Source organism: Stenella coeruleoalba (genome assembly GCF_951394435.1).
Source record: "Stenella coeruleoalba genome assembly, chromosome: 10".
In the NCBI taxonomy this organism is placed as follows: Eukaryota; Metazoa; Chordata; class Mammalia; order Artiodactyla; family Delphinidae; genus Stenella; species Stenella coeruleoalba.
In genome coordinates, this window is record NC_137156.1 from 32,295,953 (window position 1) to 32,310,361 (window position 14,409).

Sequence of the window (14,409 nt, forward strand, 5' to 3'; positions counted from 1 at the left end):
ATGTGCTGTGTGGGGAAGAGAGTCCAGAGCTTTAATCAGATTCTCAGGGGTATCCAGTTTCCAAAAAGGTAAGAATCATAGCTCCGGGATTGCTGTGAGGACAGACCAAATGACATGGTGCCTGTGAGAGAGCTTGGAATTCCACCTAGGGAATGTCTCGTGTTGAGCTCCTGGAAGTCGGCAGACAGGCCACGCTTCCACTCTCTCCCTCTGTCCACACCTCACTCGACAGTAATAACGTTAATAACTACCACCATTTTTCAAGGGCCTATTGGGCGCCAGGCTCTGCTCTAGTGTTTGCTGCATTACAAATGAAGAAACCAAGGCTCAAAGAGGAGGAGGTCACTGAGGGTCACAGCTGGTGAGTGCAGGGCTGTGTTCTGAACCTGAACCTTACTCCTCTGAGGTTGCTAAGAGGACACATGCAAACAGGACTCCAAATAGTGCTCCTGGGATGGCAGGGAACTCCAATTAGAAACTCCCAAAGTCCCAGCTATATAAAGTATGTGTGTGTGTGTGTGTGTGTGTGTGTGTTTTGTGTAACAAGAGATGGATAGATGGATGGGTGTGTGGATGGATGGATGGATGGATGGATCACTGGATGGATGGATGGGTGGATGGATGGAGGGACTGGGGAGAGAAAGGAACCCACCTTTAGCTTCTTCTAGATGTTTATCATCCAGATTCATAGGTGTGGCACAGACTCAATCAAATTGACACACCTTGATTTGGAGAACCATAAAGTCAAACAAGAATACAATAGTCTATGTTATGGGCTGAACTGTACCCTCCCCACCAAAAAAATTCATGTGTGAAGTCCTAACCCGCATACCTCAGAATGTGACTTTATTTGGAAATAGGCTTGCCATGGACATGATCAGTTAAGATGAGCTCATAGTAGGCTACGGTGGGCCTCTAATCCAATATGACTGGTGTCCTTATAAAAAGGGGAAATGTGGACACAAGCAAGGAGGACATCACATGAAGGTGAATGTGCCCTGCAAGCCAAGAAACACCAAAGATCACCAACAAACCTCCAGAAGCGAGAGGAGAGGCAGGGGACAGATGTTCCCTCCCAGCCCTCAGAAGTCCCGGCCCTGCGGACACCTGTGTCCGACTCCAGCCTCCAGGGACTGTAAGACAATCGGTGTCTGTTGTTGAAGCCCCGCCCCCCCACGCTCTGTGCTGCTTTGTGATGGCAGCCCTAGGAAACACATACCCTCTCTTTCTTCCAAAGCAGAGTGAAGGTGTGAAAAGGTCCATGTGCGCTGAACTCTAGTCCTGCCCCACATGCCAAATTCTAACCTTTGAGTCCACTACCCCCCACAACATGGAGACAAACAAGCCAACCAGCACCAGCGTGGCAGGACTGAGGGAAAGCTTTTCTGAATGGATTGCATTTTAGCTTGGTTTTCATCAAACTTGTGTTAGATTGTGTAAACTTCTTCATTCAAAACACTGTTCTCCAGAGGTTGGCATTGCTTATGTACTTGTACGCTTTCAATGAATTAACTAACCAAGGTTCTGGAAATCTGGTTGGAGCACACCTTGTCCCGGTGTCTAGCTTTACGATGGGAAAACCCTCCAGCCTTGACTGGGACCACAATGTGCTGGACCCTGGGCATGTTTCACCGAGGGGGAAGGAAAGAGGCCTGAGGACAGCCCCTGCCCACAGGGGTCTGCAGCCCGGCCAAGGAGACAAGACTGAAGGGTGACACACAGCACAAGGTCTGAGTCATGACAACAGGAAATAATTCGAGAGACATCACAGCAACAGCCAAATGGAAGATGCAATAACGAAGGTGATGAGTTTGGAAAAGGGAGCAAGAAGTTTAGGGACATCAAGAAGATGAGAACAGATAAATTAAAACGTGCAATAGCTTGAAATTCAGGCTTTGCCCAATGCAAGGGGAACTTGAAACTCAAGTTTCCAGATCGCATCTAAATTTAGAGCCAGAGTTTTCAGTGGGTTTGAAACCTGGCCAGATTGCCTATCTTTCAGGTTCTCTTGATATATTTGAAGCCACAGACGTGGTATTTCTAAACAGAGGAACTAAAAGTTAAAGGGAGTCAGCTGGGGTGGGTCCCTTAAGTATCATTAATGTCCCCGAGTCCCAAAGGAACAAGTCCTTCACCCATTGTAGGGGAAAGACCAGGCCTATTGTGTTCCAGATGGGTTTTCGACCTGCTATCACTCCCCTGGGCTGGGGTTTATCAAGCACTTCCTGTGTGCCTGACAAGGCTTACCAGCCATCAGCTGAGGACCTTTGTTCTTCCACAGGCTTCCCAATCACCCCAATGGGTAAGCCACAAATCACTCGAGAGGACCAATGATTTCATTCCAACCTCGTTCTAGAAAACTGTGAAATGCTATTGGTATGAGAAGGGCTGATGGGAGCATCCTGCAAAGAGGAAAGGCACAGGCCACAGAGCAAAGAACCCAAGATAAGAGAACATCTGTATTTTTCTGATCAGCTACTGGCTGTTGAGGCAGCGGTGGGCTTCCATGACCCCCCCAAGAAGTAGGGGCTCCCAACTTTCAAGTAGGAGGGCCTCTTTCTAGTGTAGAAGTTGAGAGTAGTTATGTTTTTTCCATCTGTGGTAGAGAAAATTCCTACCGATGAAAAACTACTAAAATTCAGTAACATTTTTCAACTGATTTGCGTCTGGCTCCTTTCAAAGGACCCACATCTGTCATGTACTTATGTGCAATGTCAATGATTCTCTAAGACTAGATCAAGACATTGGCTTGCTTACCGCATGGACTTATTTGGTGAACTCACTGGCACGGCTTTATAGCTTTTGTCAATTTGAAGTTTGGTTGAAAGAATGCAAGTTTCTACCCTAATCTGGCCACACATCCAGCGTGTTTTAGAATTTAAAGTGTGGTGCCATGTGTTTAAAACAAGAGTGTCGCTTTACAATGTGAAGCCCAGCAGAAGCTCAGAAATGCCCAAATGGTACAGAACAGGTGGGCTATCTCACTGCAGAGATAAAAGAGAAAAGTCATCATTTCATTTCCAAAAGCCAGAAAAGAAATCGTTTCCATCAGGCACAAATGAAGTACTAACAATTAAAAAAAAAAAAAACCAACACCAAATCTATTATTCATGTGTGTCAGTTGGGAAGCAGAAGCAGTTAAACATTCAGATTTGGAGACAGACCTTCGTTGGAATACCTCCTCTGCCTCTTATTAGCACTCTGACCTTGGCAAGTTTCTTAGATTCTCTGAGCTTTGGTTCTCGCAAATTGAGATGTGTTCGTTCTATATCAGTGCATAACGAATTACCACAAACGGTGGCCTTAAACAAACACTCCTTATCTCACAGTTTCTGCAGGTCAGAATCCAGGGGGAGTCCTCTGCTAGGGAGTCTCAAGACTGGAATCAAGGTGTTGACCAGTCTGCGCCCTCCTCTGGAGGCTCTGAGGGAGAAAGTTCTTCCAAGCTCATTCAGGTGTTGGCAGACCCAGCTCCTAGCAGCCGTGCGCTTGAGGTCCCCATGTTCTTGCTGGCTCTTGGGCCTGACCTCTCTTGGCTCCTGGAAGGTGCCCTCAGCTCCTGGCCATGTGGCCTCCCCCACCGGCCCTTCACAACATGACAGCTCATTGCTTCAAGGCCAGCCAGAGAGTCTCTCTCCCTGCCTGTTAAAATAAAGTCTTATATAACCTAATCATGGCATCAACAATCCCATCCCCTTGGCCTTATTATGTGACCTAATCAGGAGTGACATCTTGTCATGTTCACAGTTCTGCCCACACCTAAGGAGAGGGAATTAAGCAGGACGTGTACACCAGGAGGCAGATCTCTGGGGCCATCTTAGAATTCCACCTACCAAAGCGTTGTGGGTTTAAATAAGACACTTTATGTAAAGTGCTTAGCTCTGCACCTGGCCCACAGAAAGCTTCCCCAAGTGGTAGCCGTAGTCACCACCATCAATATGTATAGTAGGCAAAATAATGACACCCCCCGCCCTCCGGCAAAAGATAAGATGTCCTTGGAAACTGTGAATATATTATGCTACATGGTAAAGAGAATGAAGGTTGCAGACAGAATCAAGGTTGCTAATCAGCTGACCTTAAAATGGGAAGATTATCCTGGATTAGCTCCTTATGTTATCACAAGGGTCCTTCCAGGTAGCGAGAGAGGCAGAAGAGTCAGAACCAGAGAGATGGCAGCATGAAAAGACTTGGCCCAACGTTGCTGACCTTGAAGATGGAAGAATGAACCACAAGCCAAGGAATGTCGGCAGCAAGGGACGTGGTCAAAGCTGGAAGGGGCAAGGAATAGATTTTCCCCTGGAGCCTCCAGAACACAGTCCTGCTGTCACCTTGATCTTAGCCCAGTGAGACCCATGTCAGACTTCAAACCTCCAGACCTGTAAGGGTATAAATTTGTCTTGTTTTAAGCCACATTTATAGTAATTTGTTACAGCATCCGTAGAAAACTAATACAATGTTATATATTTTATGGGGGCTAAAGAAAAAGATTAAAATGATAGCTTTCAGGGTGCATATTGATTCGCTGACCATTTATAAAAGCTGGTTGGGAAACTGTGAAATGGAGAATCTAAAGCGGGGTAGGTGACGGTCTCCCTGGGTCCACCCTGCTTAGCCTGAGTGTATGTGTTATGGAGCATGAAGACCAACAACGTGCTTCCAACGGAGACTGACGTGTCCCAGAGATAACAGTGAAGAAACTAGGGCTGAAAAGACAGCAGTGATGTGGGGATTGGATGGGATTGCTGGGAAATAGTGGATGACCTGTCTTTTGGAAGAGAACTTAGAAATGTCATGTACGTTCCCAAGGGAGATCTACCGGATGGAAGCTACCAGAACTCAGCACTCAGCTCAGTCTGAGTCATTGCTTCCTGGAAGTCAATGATCAGTAACTACAGAGACCAGAACTAACAATGGCTTAAACAGAAGAGAAGTGTCTTTCTGCTATGGTAAATGCCTTCTGGAGGTGAGTGGTCCAGGACTGGTTTGATGATTCCATGACGTCATGGATCCAGGCTCCCTGATGCACTGCTTCCCCAAGGTTGATGCTCTCACCCACAAGGTCCAAGACGGAGAAGCACATCCACATTCCCAGCAGCAGGAAGGGGGAAGACCACACCCTTTAAGTTCACATCCCAGAAGTTGCATACCTCACTTTTACTCTCATTCCAATGTCAACAACGTAGTCATATGCCCTCCCTTGGCTGCAAAGGAAACTGGGAAACTCATCCTTATTCTGGGTGGCCATGCAACCTGCTGAAAAATTGGAGATTCTATGACCATGGGAGAAGAGCGGAGAACTGATATTGGGGGAAGGGGAACCAGCTAGCTCTGCACAATGATGACAGGGTTATTTTAGATTATCCTCCCTGTGATATGGCCCCTCACTGGTTTGGCACTCTGGTAGCATCCTGATTCCCTTTTTGGAAATGAACTTCTCTCCCATGGTAATGAACTGTGTGAAGGGACTATTAACAGAGGTGCTTCCCTGCTATAGCCAAGAGTTCCATCATTCACTCTACCTCCAGCCTCAGGGAGAGACTGATTCCTGGTACTCCTGCCCCGAACTGCCTAGTACCTGCCCTAACTCAGACCAGGTCTCAAACCTTTCCTTACCCGTCCAAAAAATATCCTTCCAGCTTTGATCAGTTAGAGGGGGTTTCTGTCACTTGCCACCTACGACTCCTCACAGATAACACCTGTTCCTGGGTCTTCCAGCAGAAGCTTGCAACATCTTGGCAAATCCAGAAGCAATCCTGTGGGAGGGCAGTGCACTTTCTGCTATTGCATCAGAGAGTCAGAAAGCAAAATACCCACTAAATTAAATGATTCATGTAGGGATTTATATTGCCATCGGTAAGACACTCAGGGATAAGCAATACAGAGTTGGCACAAGTTTAATCCCCTGTTGGCCATTAAACAGGGGTCGGCAAACTTTTTCTGAAAAAGTCAGACCATCAATAGTTTAGGCTTTGCTGGCCACACAGACTCTGTCACCACTACTCCATTCTGCCACTGTAATGTGAAAGCAGCCACAGATAATACATAAGGGAATGGGCATGGCAGTGTTTCAATAAAGCTTTATTGACAAAAACAGATGGCAGGTCAGGTTTGACCTATGGGTCCTACTTGGCCAACTCTGCTGTTAAGGGCCCAATTCCTTCTCTCTCTTCCTGCTCTGCTTTAGCATGTGGCTTTTGTCATCATGCTCGTCCCATCATTGTCACAGGTGGCTACGCCACCTCTAGCATCATCTCCTTTTAAAGAATCTTGCTAGATCCCACCCAGTGACTCCCACCTACATCTCACATGACCACCTCTAGCAGCCAATAAAAAAATTGAAACATAGTGGTTTTTAGAGGGACACTTTCCACCCTGAATAAACCAGGGTCCATCATAGAAGGAAGAAAGGGAGGGAGGAAGGGAGAGGGGAGGGAGGGAGGAAGGCAGAGGGCAGGGAAGGAGAGAAGAGAGAAAGGGAGAAAGATTGGGTAAAGAGCAGGCACTGGGCAGTGTTTACCGCACGTCCTGTTCACCCTGGTGCCTCCACCTTCAGCACAGCGCCGGGCACACGGCGGCAAGGAGGAAGAGGATGGTAACCGCTATAGAATCAGGTGCTGGGCTAACCCATTTCCATTCATTTGTTTGTTTAGCCCTAAAACCAACCCTGCAGCATAGGTGTCATTATTCTTTCAGGTTTACACACTGTGGAGCTGGAAGTTAAGCATCCTGCCCAAGGTCACAGTTAGGAAGTAGCACAGCCAGGGTGCAACCCCGCCTCTGCCTGACTTGGAGCCAGCGCTCAAAGCCACCAGGACATGTTTATGGAAAGACTGAGGCTGAACCAGACGACCTTGATGTTGACAGCCCCTCCACCCTGATAGGCTGTGATAGCTACCATTGCTTAAGCAAACTGAAACAGAGACTCTCTGTGGTTTCCACCTCATGCCCAGGACCAGGCTCCAATTACTGTTCTTTCCAATTTCTCTCTCCCCAGTTATGCTGACCATATTTTCTGAAACAAAAATCAGGACACATTCATCTGGCCCTGGCCTGACACGTGGCCTCCCAACATGGCAGACTGTTTGAAATCAAGACTTCTTGGAAATTCTGGGACACAGAGTGGCTGCCCTGGGGCCCCTCTGAATCGGGGATGAAGGCTTCACCCAGCCAAGACACAAGGACCAGAGCCACCACCTGTGACTTTCATTTTCATTCAGGAAAGATGGAGGGTGGCTGTGGACATTTGGAAAATGATGGAACCCAAAGGTTTTCTTGCCTCAGAGCAGAGATCAGGCGATCAGAAATCTGCTGGAAACGTTGGGTCTCTGGAGTATGAGATTCTGCTTCACTGAGGCAAATATTCTCAGAGAATCGGAAAGTAAGAGCATCATAATGACCATGCGGGTTCTCCCTGGCGAGCCAGGAAGGAAACCACAGAGGTGAGTTCAAACAGGAGCTAGCCAGATGGACTCACTCAACTTATGGACTCTCAGAACAGGAGTGAAGAGGGAGCCGTGACCACCTGCATTTGTCTGCCAGCATCCCCCTCCCCTTCAGAGACAAGCCCTCTTCTGCCTCTGCGTGTCTCCAGGCACCTCCATGCTGCCCCCCAGGCAGCCCAGCCTCCTCCCGGAAGGTACCTGGATATAACACCCCCTCCCAAGAAGCCCTTCCCCATCTCAGCTGCCTGCTCACCAAACAGGTACATCTACCTTCACGCCCTCACCTATTTTATAGCTGAGGACACAGTGTCACTAGAGATGGAGTGACATCTCACTGTAGTCCAGAAGAGGGGCTGGAAGATAAGGCCTAGAAACCCCCATCCCGACTCATGGGCTTGCTGGTCTCTCTAACCCACCCTGAATGCAGACCCAGAGGTGAATCGGAAGACTTTGTAAGCAGGGCAGGTGCGTGAGGTACTGTTAGGAAGCTGGTGTGAGGACTGACAGGGGTCACCACAACCCTCCGGGCTTGAGCTGAGCAAAGAGCCCAGGCCAGGCCCCTAGTCCTCTTCTGACCATGCGCCAACCACGCAACACCTGCAGATTCCCCAAAGGGCCAGGATGCCTCAGAGCTTCTGTCCACACTGCTCTCTGACCTGGGATATTCTCTCCCCCGCCCCGAGCCCCCTGCCAGAAAACAGGACCCTTGAGGAAGGGAGGCCGTGTTGTGTGATCCAAAAAGCACTACTGTAGAGCACGGGAGCTCTGCTCAATGTTATGCGGCAGCCTGGGTGGGAGGGGCGTCTGGGGGAGAATGGATACGTGTCTATGTACGGCTGAGTCACTTTGCTGTGCACCTGAAACTATCACAATATTGTCAATCGGCTATACTCCAATATAAAATAAAAAGGTTAAAAAAAAAAAAAAACAAACCCGAAAAACCAAAAGAACTATCTCCCATCTGTAAATTGAGAGAGGAGGGTCGCCGTCATGAGCTACCAGGAAGATCTGATAAGAGGATGTAATCAGAGTACCTTGAACCACACCAGCCATACTGGAGCCAAGGGCAGAAATATGGAGAAGTGAAGGGTTCTGGGTATCTGGACCATCACAAAAGGAAAGGGACAGCCCAGGGGGAGAGGATGGGGACTCCACAGCAAACTGTGTCAATGTCACAAGTTGTCCCAGGACAAGGGAGGACAAGGTTCTTTTCTAGCCCTGATATAAACTGTATCTTCAGACAGAGGCAAAGCGTGGACTACGGAGCCTGCCGGCCTGCGTTCAAATCCCAGCTCTGCCACACTACCACTTGAAGAGAGCAACAGAGACACATCCCACCCATCCCTTCTCCAGAGCAGAGGCCCTGCGCCCCTCATCAGCAACTCCTAGCATCACAACCTGCCCCAACAGAAGCCCTACAGCCTGGATTTACTCTCTGTACCAGAGTCAGCACCTCAGAAGAGAACCAGCAAATAGGCTGTGAGAGCCATCAGTGGGGAGCTGGCCCTCAGGAGGTTCTGACCTCCCGTGACCACCCTGTATCAGGACCCCACACATGCCAGCCCTCACCACCCAGCTGCTGATACCATACACCTGTGAAGGGCTCAGACACACGCATCTTTTTAAAATTGAAGTATAGCCAATTTATAATATTATATCAGTTTCAGATGTACAACATAGTGATTCAATTTTTTTTTCTTTTTTTTAACATCTTTATTGGAGCATAATTGCTGACAATGTTGTGTTAGTTTCTGCTGTATAACGAAGTGAATCAGCTATACATATACATATATCCCCATATCCCCTCCCTCTTGCATCTCCCTCCCACCCTCCCTATCCCACCCCTCTAGGTGGTCACAAAGCACCGAGCTGATCTCCCTGTGCTATGCGGCTGCTTCCCACTAGCTATCTATTTACATTTGGCAGTGTATATATGTCCATGCCACTCTCTCACATCGTCCCAGCTTACCCTTCCCCCTCCCCGTGTCCTCAAGTCCATTCTCTACGTCTGCATCTTTATTCCTGTCCTGCCCCTAGGTTCTTCAGAACCATTTTATTTTAGTTTCCATATATATGTGTTAGCATACAGTATTTGTTTTTCTCTTATATTTTTATAGATTATACTTTATAAGGTTATTATAAAATATAGGCTATAGTCCCTGTGCTGTACAGTATGTCCTCATAGCTTATTTATTTTATATGCAGTAGTTTGTGCCTCTTACTCCCCTACCCCTATCTTGCCCCTCCCCATTTCCCTCTTCCCACTGGTAACCACTAGTTTGTTCTCTCTCTCTCTGAGTCTGTTTCTGTTTTGTTATATTCGTTTGTTGTATTTTTTAGATTCCACATATAAGTGGCAACATACAGTATTGGTCTTTCTCTGACGTATTTCACTAAGCATAATATTCTCTAGGTCCATCCATGTTGTTGCAAATGGCAAGATTTCATTCTCTTTTTATGGCTGAGTCGTATTCCATTGTAGATGATAGATAGATAGATATAGATAGATAGATATCACATCTGCAAATGATATGACCAATAAGGGGTTAATATCCAAAATATATAAACAGCTCATATAACTCAATATAAAAATAAAAGGCACATGAGTCATCTTAATGTCTCCCCAGCCATGGTTGAGAACCACTGGGTCAGACCACCTTCAGTGAAGGTCTTTGAAGGGCTCATGTTAGGGGTTGATGATTAAATATGGCTCCATTCAACCCTCATTTCTTGGAGAACTGCTCTGTTGCATGAACTTGTGCCAGGACCTATGAAGATGCACAAGGCAGGCTCCCAGCTGAGAGTGAACAGCTGGAACAAGACGACGACCTCTAAGCATTTTCTAAACCCAAGATCCAGGGCGCCATGAGGCACAACTCTAGGGGGCACCCTTCACACCACAGACATGAGAGATGTCTCCAGAGGGTGCTCCCAACATGGAACGGATGCTTATGGTGCCCGGCAGCTGTGCTACCTGGAGCTCCCGCAGGAACCTGAGTAGCTAATGAAGGCAGAATGCTGGTTCCCTCTTTGGACACACATGGATCCCAGTAAGGCACTGGCCACCTGCAGTCCAGCTTTATCTCCCTTCACTCATTCCAGAAACATGAGCTCACTACGCTGTGAGTTCCTGGCAGCATTTTTACACTGAAGATGAACATATAATGTATGGTGCATATAATGTAAGAATTATATGCGTATAAGAATTACATCAGATTCTATTACATGTTTTCCTCCTTTTCCTGTTCACTTCCTGTATTAGTTATCTACTGCTATATGACAGATTATCCCAAAACACAGACGCTTAAAACAGGAAAAAAAAAAAAAAATTACATCAGAACAACAGATATAAGCTAGGACCGCCCCAAGCAATGGAAAGTGTGCCCCTCCCACCCCCTCCCACTCACAACTTCTATTCCTCCTGTATCCCCCTTGGGGCTGGCAGAGAACTTTGCATATAGGAAATATTGAGAATATTAAATATTTCTTGCTTGATGGATTTACTTCCTTCTTAGCAGCTGACCCAAGTACAATCTTCATTTGAGACCGTCCAGCTTTATAGCACCAAAGAAGCAGTAGCCTGCTCAGGGTCTCTGCGTTGAATTAACTTCCCTGGTAGACAGAGCAAAACCAGGTTGCAGGTTGCTTCCACACCCAGACAGCACAACGAAAGGGCACACATCCAACTCGCCCCACCCCCCAGGGGTGGTCAAGGGGCAAAGTCATTGCCCCGCCCTCCAACATGGAGCCTTGAGAGGGGATTAGTTCCTGATGTTTAGGTCGAACTGGGGTAGACGGGAGGGGGAGTTCCACTTCCCTTGCAGAACATAGTAGAATAACAGGAGAGCACTGGCAGAGTTGCCAATTAATTTCTGGTTCCATGAACTTTTGGACCAACGAGTGGCCCTGAATCCGCAGTCAGTCGACCAAGACAGTGAAGCCGGTGAAATCGAGACTTATTACCTCTCTGTACTTCTCAATACAATTTTGCTAGTTGCCAGGTCCCCAAGCGGCTCCTCCCACTAGAAACTTCCTCCACTGGCCGCAGGGCTTTTCCTGCACTCACCTCCGTATCAAAAGGTGCCTGTCCTACGTACGTATGTTAATGCCCTTTACCGTGGACCCTCCCCCTTCAAAATATAAAAGCCTGCTCGGATGTTGATGCCTGCTTATGGTAAAGCAGGCTGCCCCTCTCTGGTTAGCTGTTTCTTTTTGATGGGAGCCTCCCTGACCTGAAGGCATGTCTCCCAGGAGGAGAATTTCTATTTCAGGCCAAAGGGTAGTTGGACATCTTTGAGCTCTTTAAAATTACATCCTATGTAAGTGGACACTTCTCGCCCGACCCACAAAAACACGGAGGACCGAGGCCAAACCCATCAGTAGCTGGAAAGTGGTGCTCTGGGGCGATGGGCCGTGTTCTCTGGTTTTGTTTGCGACTTGCTCACAGCCCAATCTCTTGAAAATAGACCCGCTGCCATCTCTGTGGCTCACGTCTGTGTGACTGGTCCGGCCACAAAGCCCATCTGAAATGACAGACACTCGTACAGAGCAATGCAGGGGATCGGCCCCAATCGGGAACGCAGAGGGCTTCTTGGGGGTCAGGGGATGAGAGCACAGGCCTGTTGGCAGGTATTATGTTCCCTGGCAAGTCTAGAAGAGAAGTGAGGAGAGGGCAAGAAGCCCAAATGGCCAAGCGTCTCCAAAAGCTGGAGGGTTGAAAGGCAAGGAAGAGAGCTCTCTTGTCTTTTTTTCCTGGCTCTCCTCACATCTGTTTTTATTTTGCCAAATGTACTGAAATTAAAATGCTGATTAGAATTAGAGTCTCAGTTTGAGGCTTCAAACAGGACTCTCTCTCTCTCTACTTAGGGGACTGCATCTCATCAGCTACTCAGCAAGGAACACATGGTTCCCACTTGTGGGAACTGCAGCGCCCCTCACCCGTCGCAAATGCATCCAGGGACTCCGCCTATCTGCCCCAACTTGATGCTTCCGGGGACCAGAAAATAACTGTCCCCTGCACCCGCCGAGAGCCCTGATTCCCCGAACTGTTGAAGATCGCCCCGTCAACCCCGGCACAAGACACCCTCAGCCCATCTTTCAGCGCCTCCTCGTCCCTGCTTCAGTGCCCTCCCCCAGGGCCTCCCAGGACACTGTCCCTCCCTCAGACCTTTTAGGGAGAAGGAACATTTGTTGAGTAGCAGGTACTCCACTCAGCACCTAACACTCACCATCACATTTCCTCTCCATGACCCAGATGCAAAGACAGAAGTACCTTTCTGATCACCCAGATGTCCCTGCGGGAGTGAAAATATGAAATAATCTTGATAGCTCCAAAGCCCATGGTCATCTTAAATCCCTATTTCCTACTCCCCCCCCCAGCCACTCAAAACTTAACTGTCAGCCTTTCTAAACCCTTGGCATCTAGCTTTCTGATAAATAAAAGGCAGTAAGTGCTCAATTGTTCACAGCTGCTAATGGTTTCAAATGGTTTAAACACCTGCCCCTTTCTTCCTAGCTTTGTCCAAGATTGCTGACTTTCAGTTCTGGATACCCAGGTGGTGCCTCTCTCCCCACCTCCATCGCCCCCTCCCTTGTCTCTCTATCTGTTGGTGACAGATCCTCCGCTCTTCCCCAAAACCAAAACCCAACACCACGTGAGGGAGAAGCCAGTGAACTTCGGTCCAGCGGGAGATGAGTGGAGACCAAGCAGGGCCCTTAGCTATTGCTGTCATGATGAACAGATCAACCATACTGTGGATTCAGGGATGTTTCCACCTCCCAAAGGCCTTCTCTCTGTAAAGAGCAGTCTGACCTGTGGGTTACGGGCCCTTGGTGCCCTCAGACTTACTGCCAACAGTTTGTGAATCCATATATATGTCCAGCAGTGTTGGTATGTCACATAAATGGATGTAAACAGAGAATATAACATACCACTTCTCAAATGTATATAGATTAATAAAGCACAAATTCATTTAAAAGCACTTTGCACTTTCCAAGTATAGCTACTATTATACATGTATCTGTGAAATGTTTTGAGCTTAAAAGAAGCCTACTGAAAAAGGTTAGGAGTCGTGGATTAAAATATTACACAAGCTTCATCCCAACCTCAGCATCATCAGTTTATCGACCTTCAGTTCATTCAGCAGAGGTTTGCTCGGTGCCCACTACATGCCAAATACCTTTCTAGGTGCTGGGGTGGTATCCATGAACATGGTAGACAAAACCTCTGGCTTCGTGGAGCATACATTCTGGTAGGAGGAGATGGAAAATAAACAGGCAAAGGGTATTGTATGTTAAGTAAAAGTGCATAAAAACAAAATAGGGCAGGATAAGGGGAACTGGAAGTTTAGGGTGGCAGGACCGTAGTTTTGAACCTGGCAGTCAGGTGGACCTCACTGAGGTGTGGCTTTGACTGCAGGACTCATTGATTATGGGCTTTCCAGCAACATTGTCAAGCCAAAGACTTCCCTTTGGGTAGGCATTTCCAGATATCAAAAGGGTGCTAGAGAGATGTTATGGGACCCGGGGGGGCTTTTAGAACCCCACAAAGATTCCTCACAGACCACCACATAGGCACAGTCTGTCCTCCGTGCCTGGCCTCACAGAACATGAAGGGACTGAATAACTTTGGTCTTTCCATTACCTGAAAGGAAACAACAGAGCTCCTTCCTAAATACCCTTGTAGAGGAGAGCATAAGCCCCAACCTTATTCCCTGTGGTTCCTTTAGGCCAAGAGGCCAGACGCCTCACCATGGGGCCAGCCACACACAGGCAGGCCACCCACCCCAGCACACTCTTGTTCCAGAGCCACCTGCCCATCGCCCACTCCGTTCTCAGCATCCTCAGTCTGTCTGCATTGCCTTGACCTTGACCAGCCTGGCACCACTTCCCAGCTTCCCACTGCTCTAAGTCTAATGTGGGCCACACCCCTTTTTGCTCCTGACTGGTCAAGCGCGGATGCAAATGC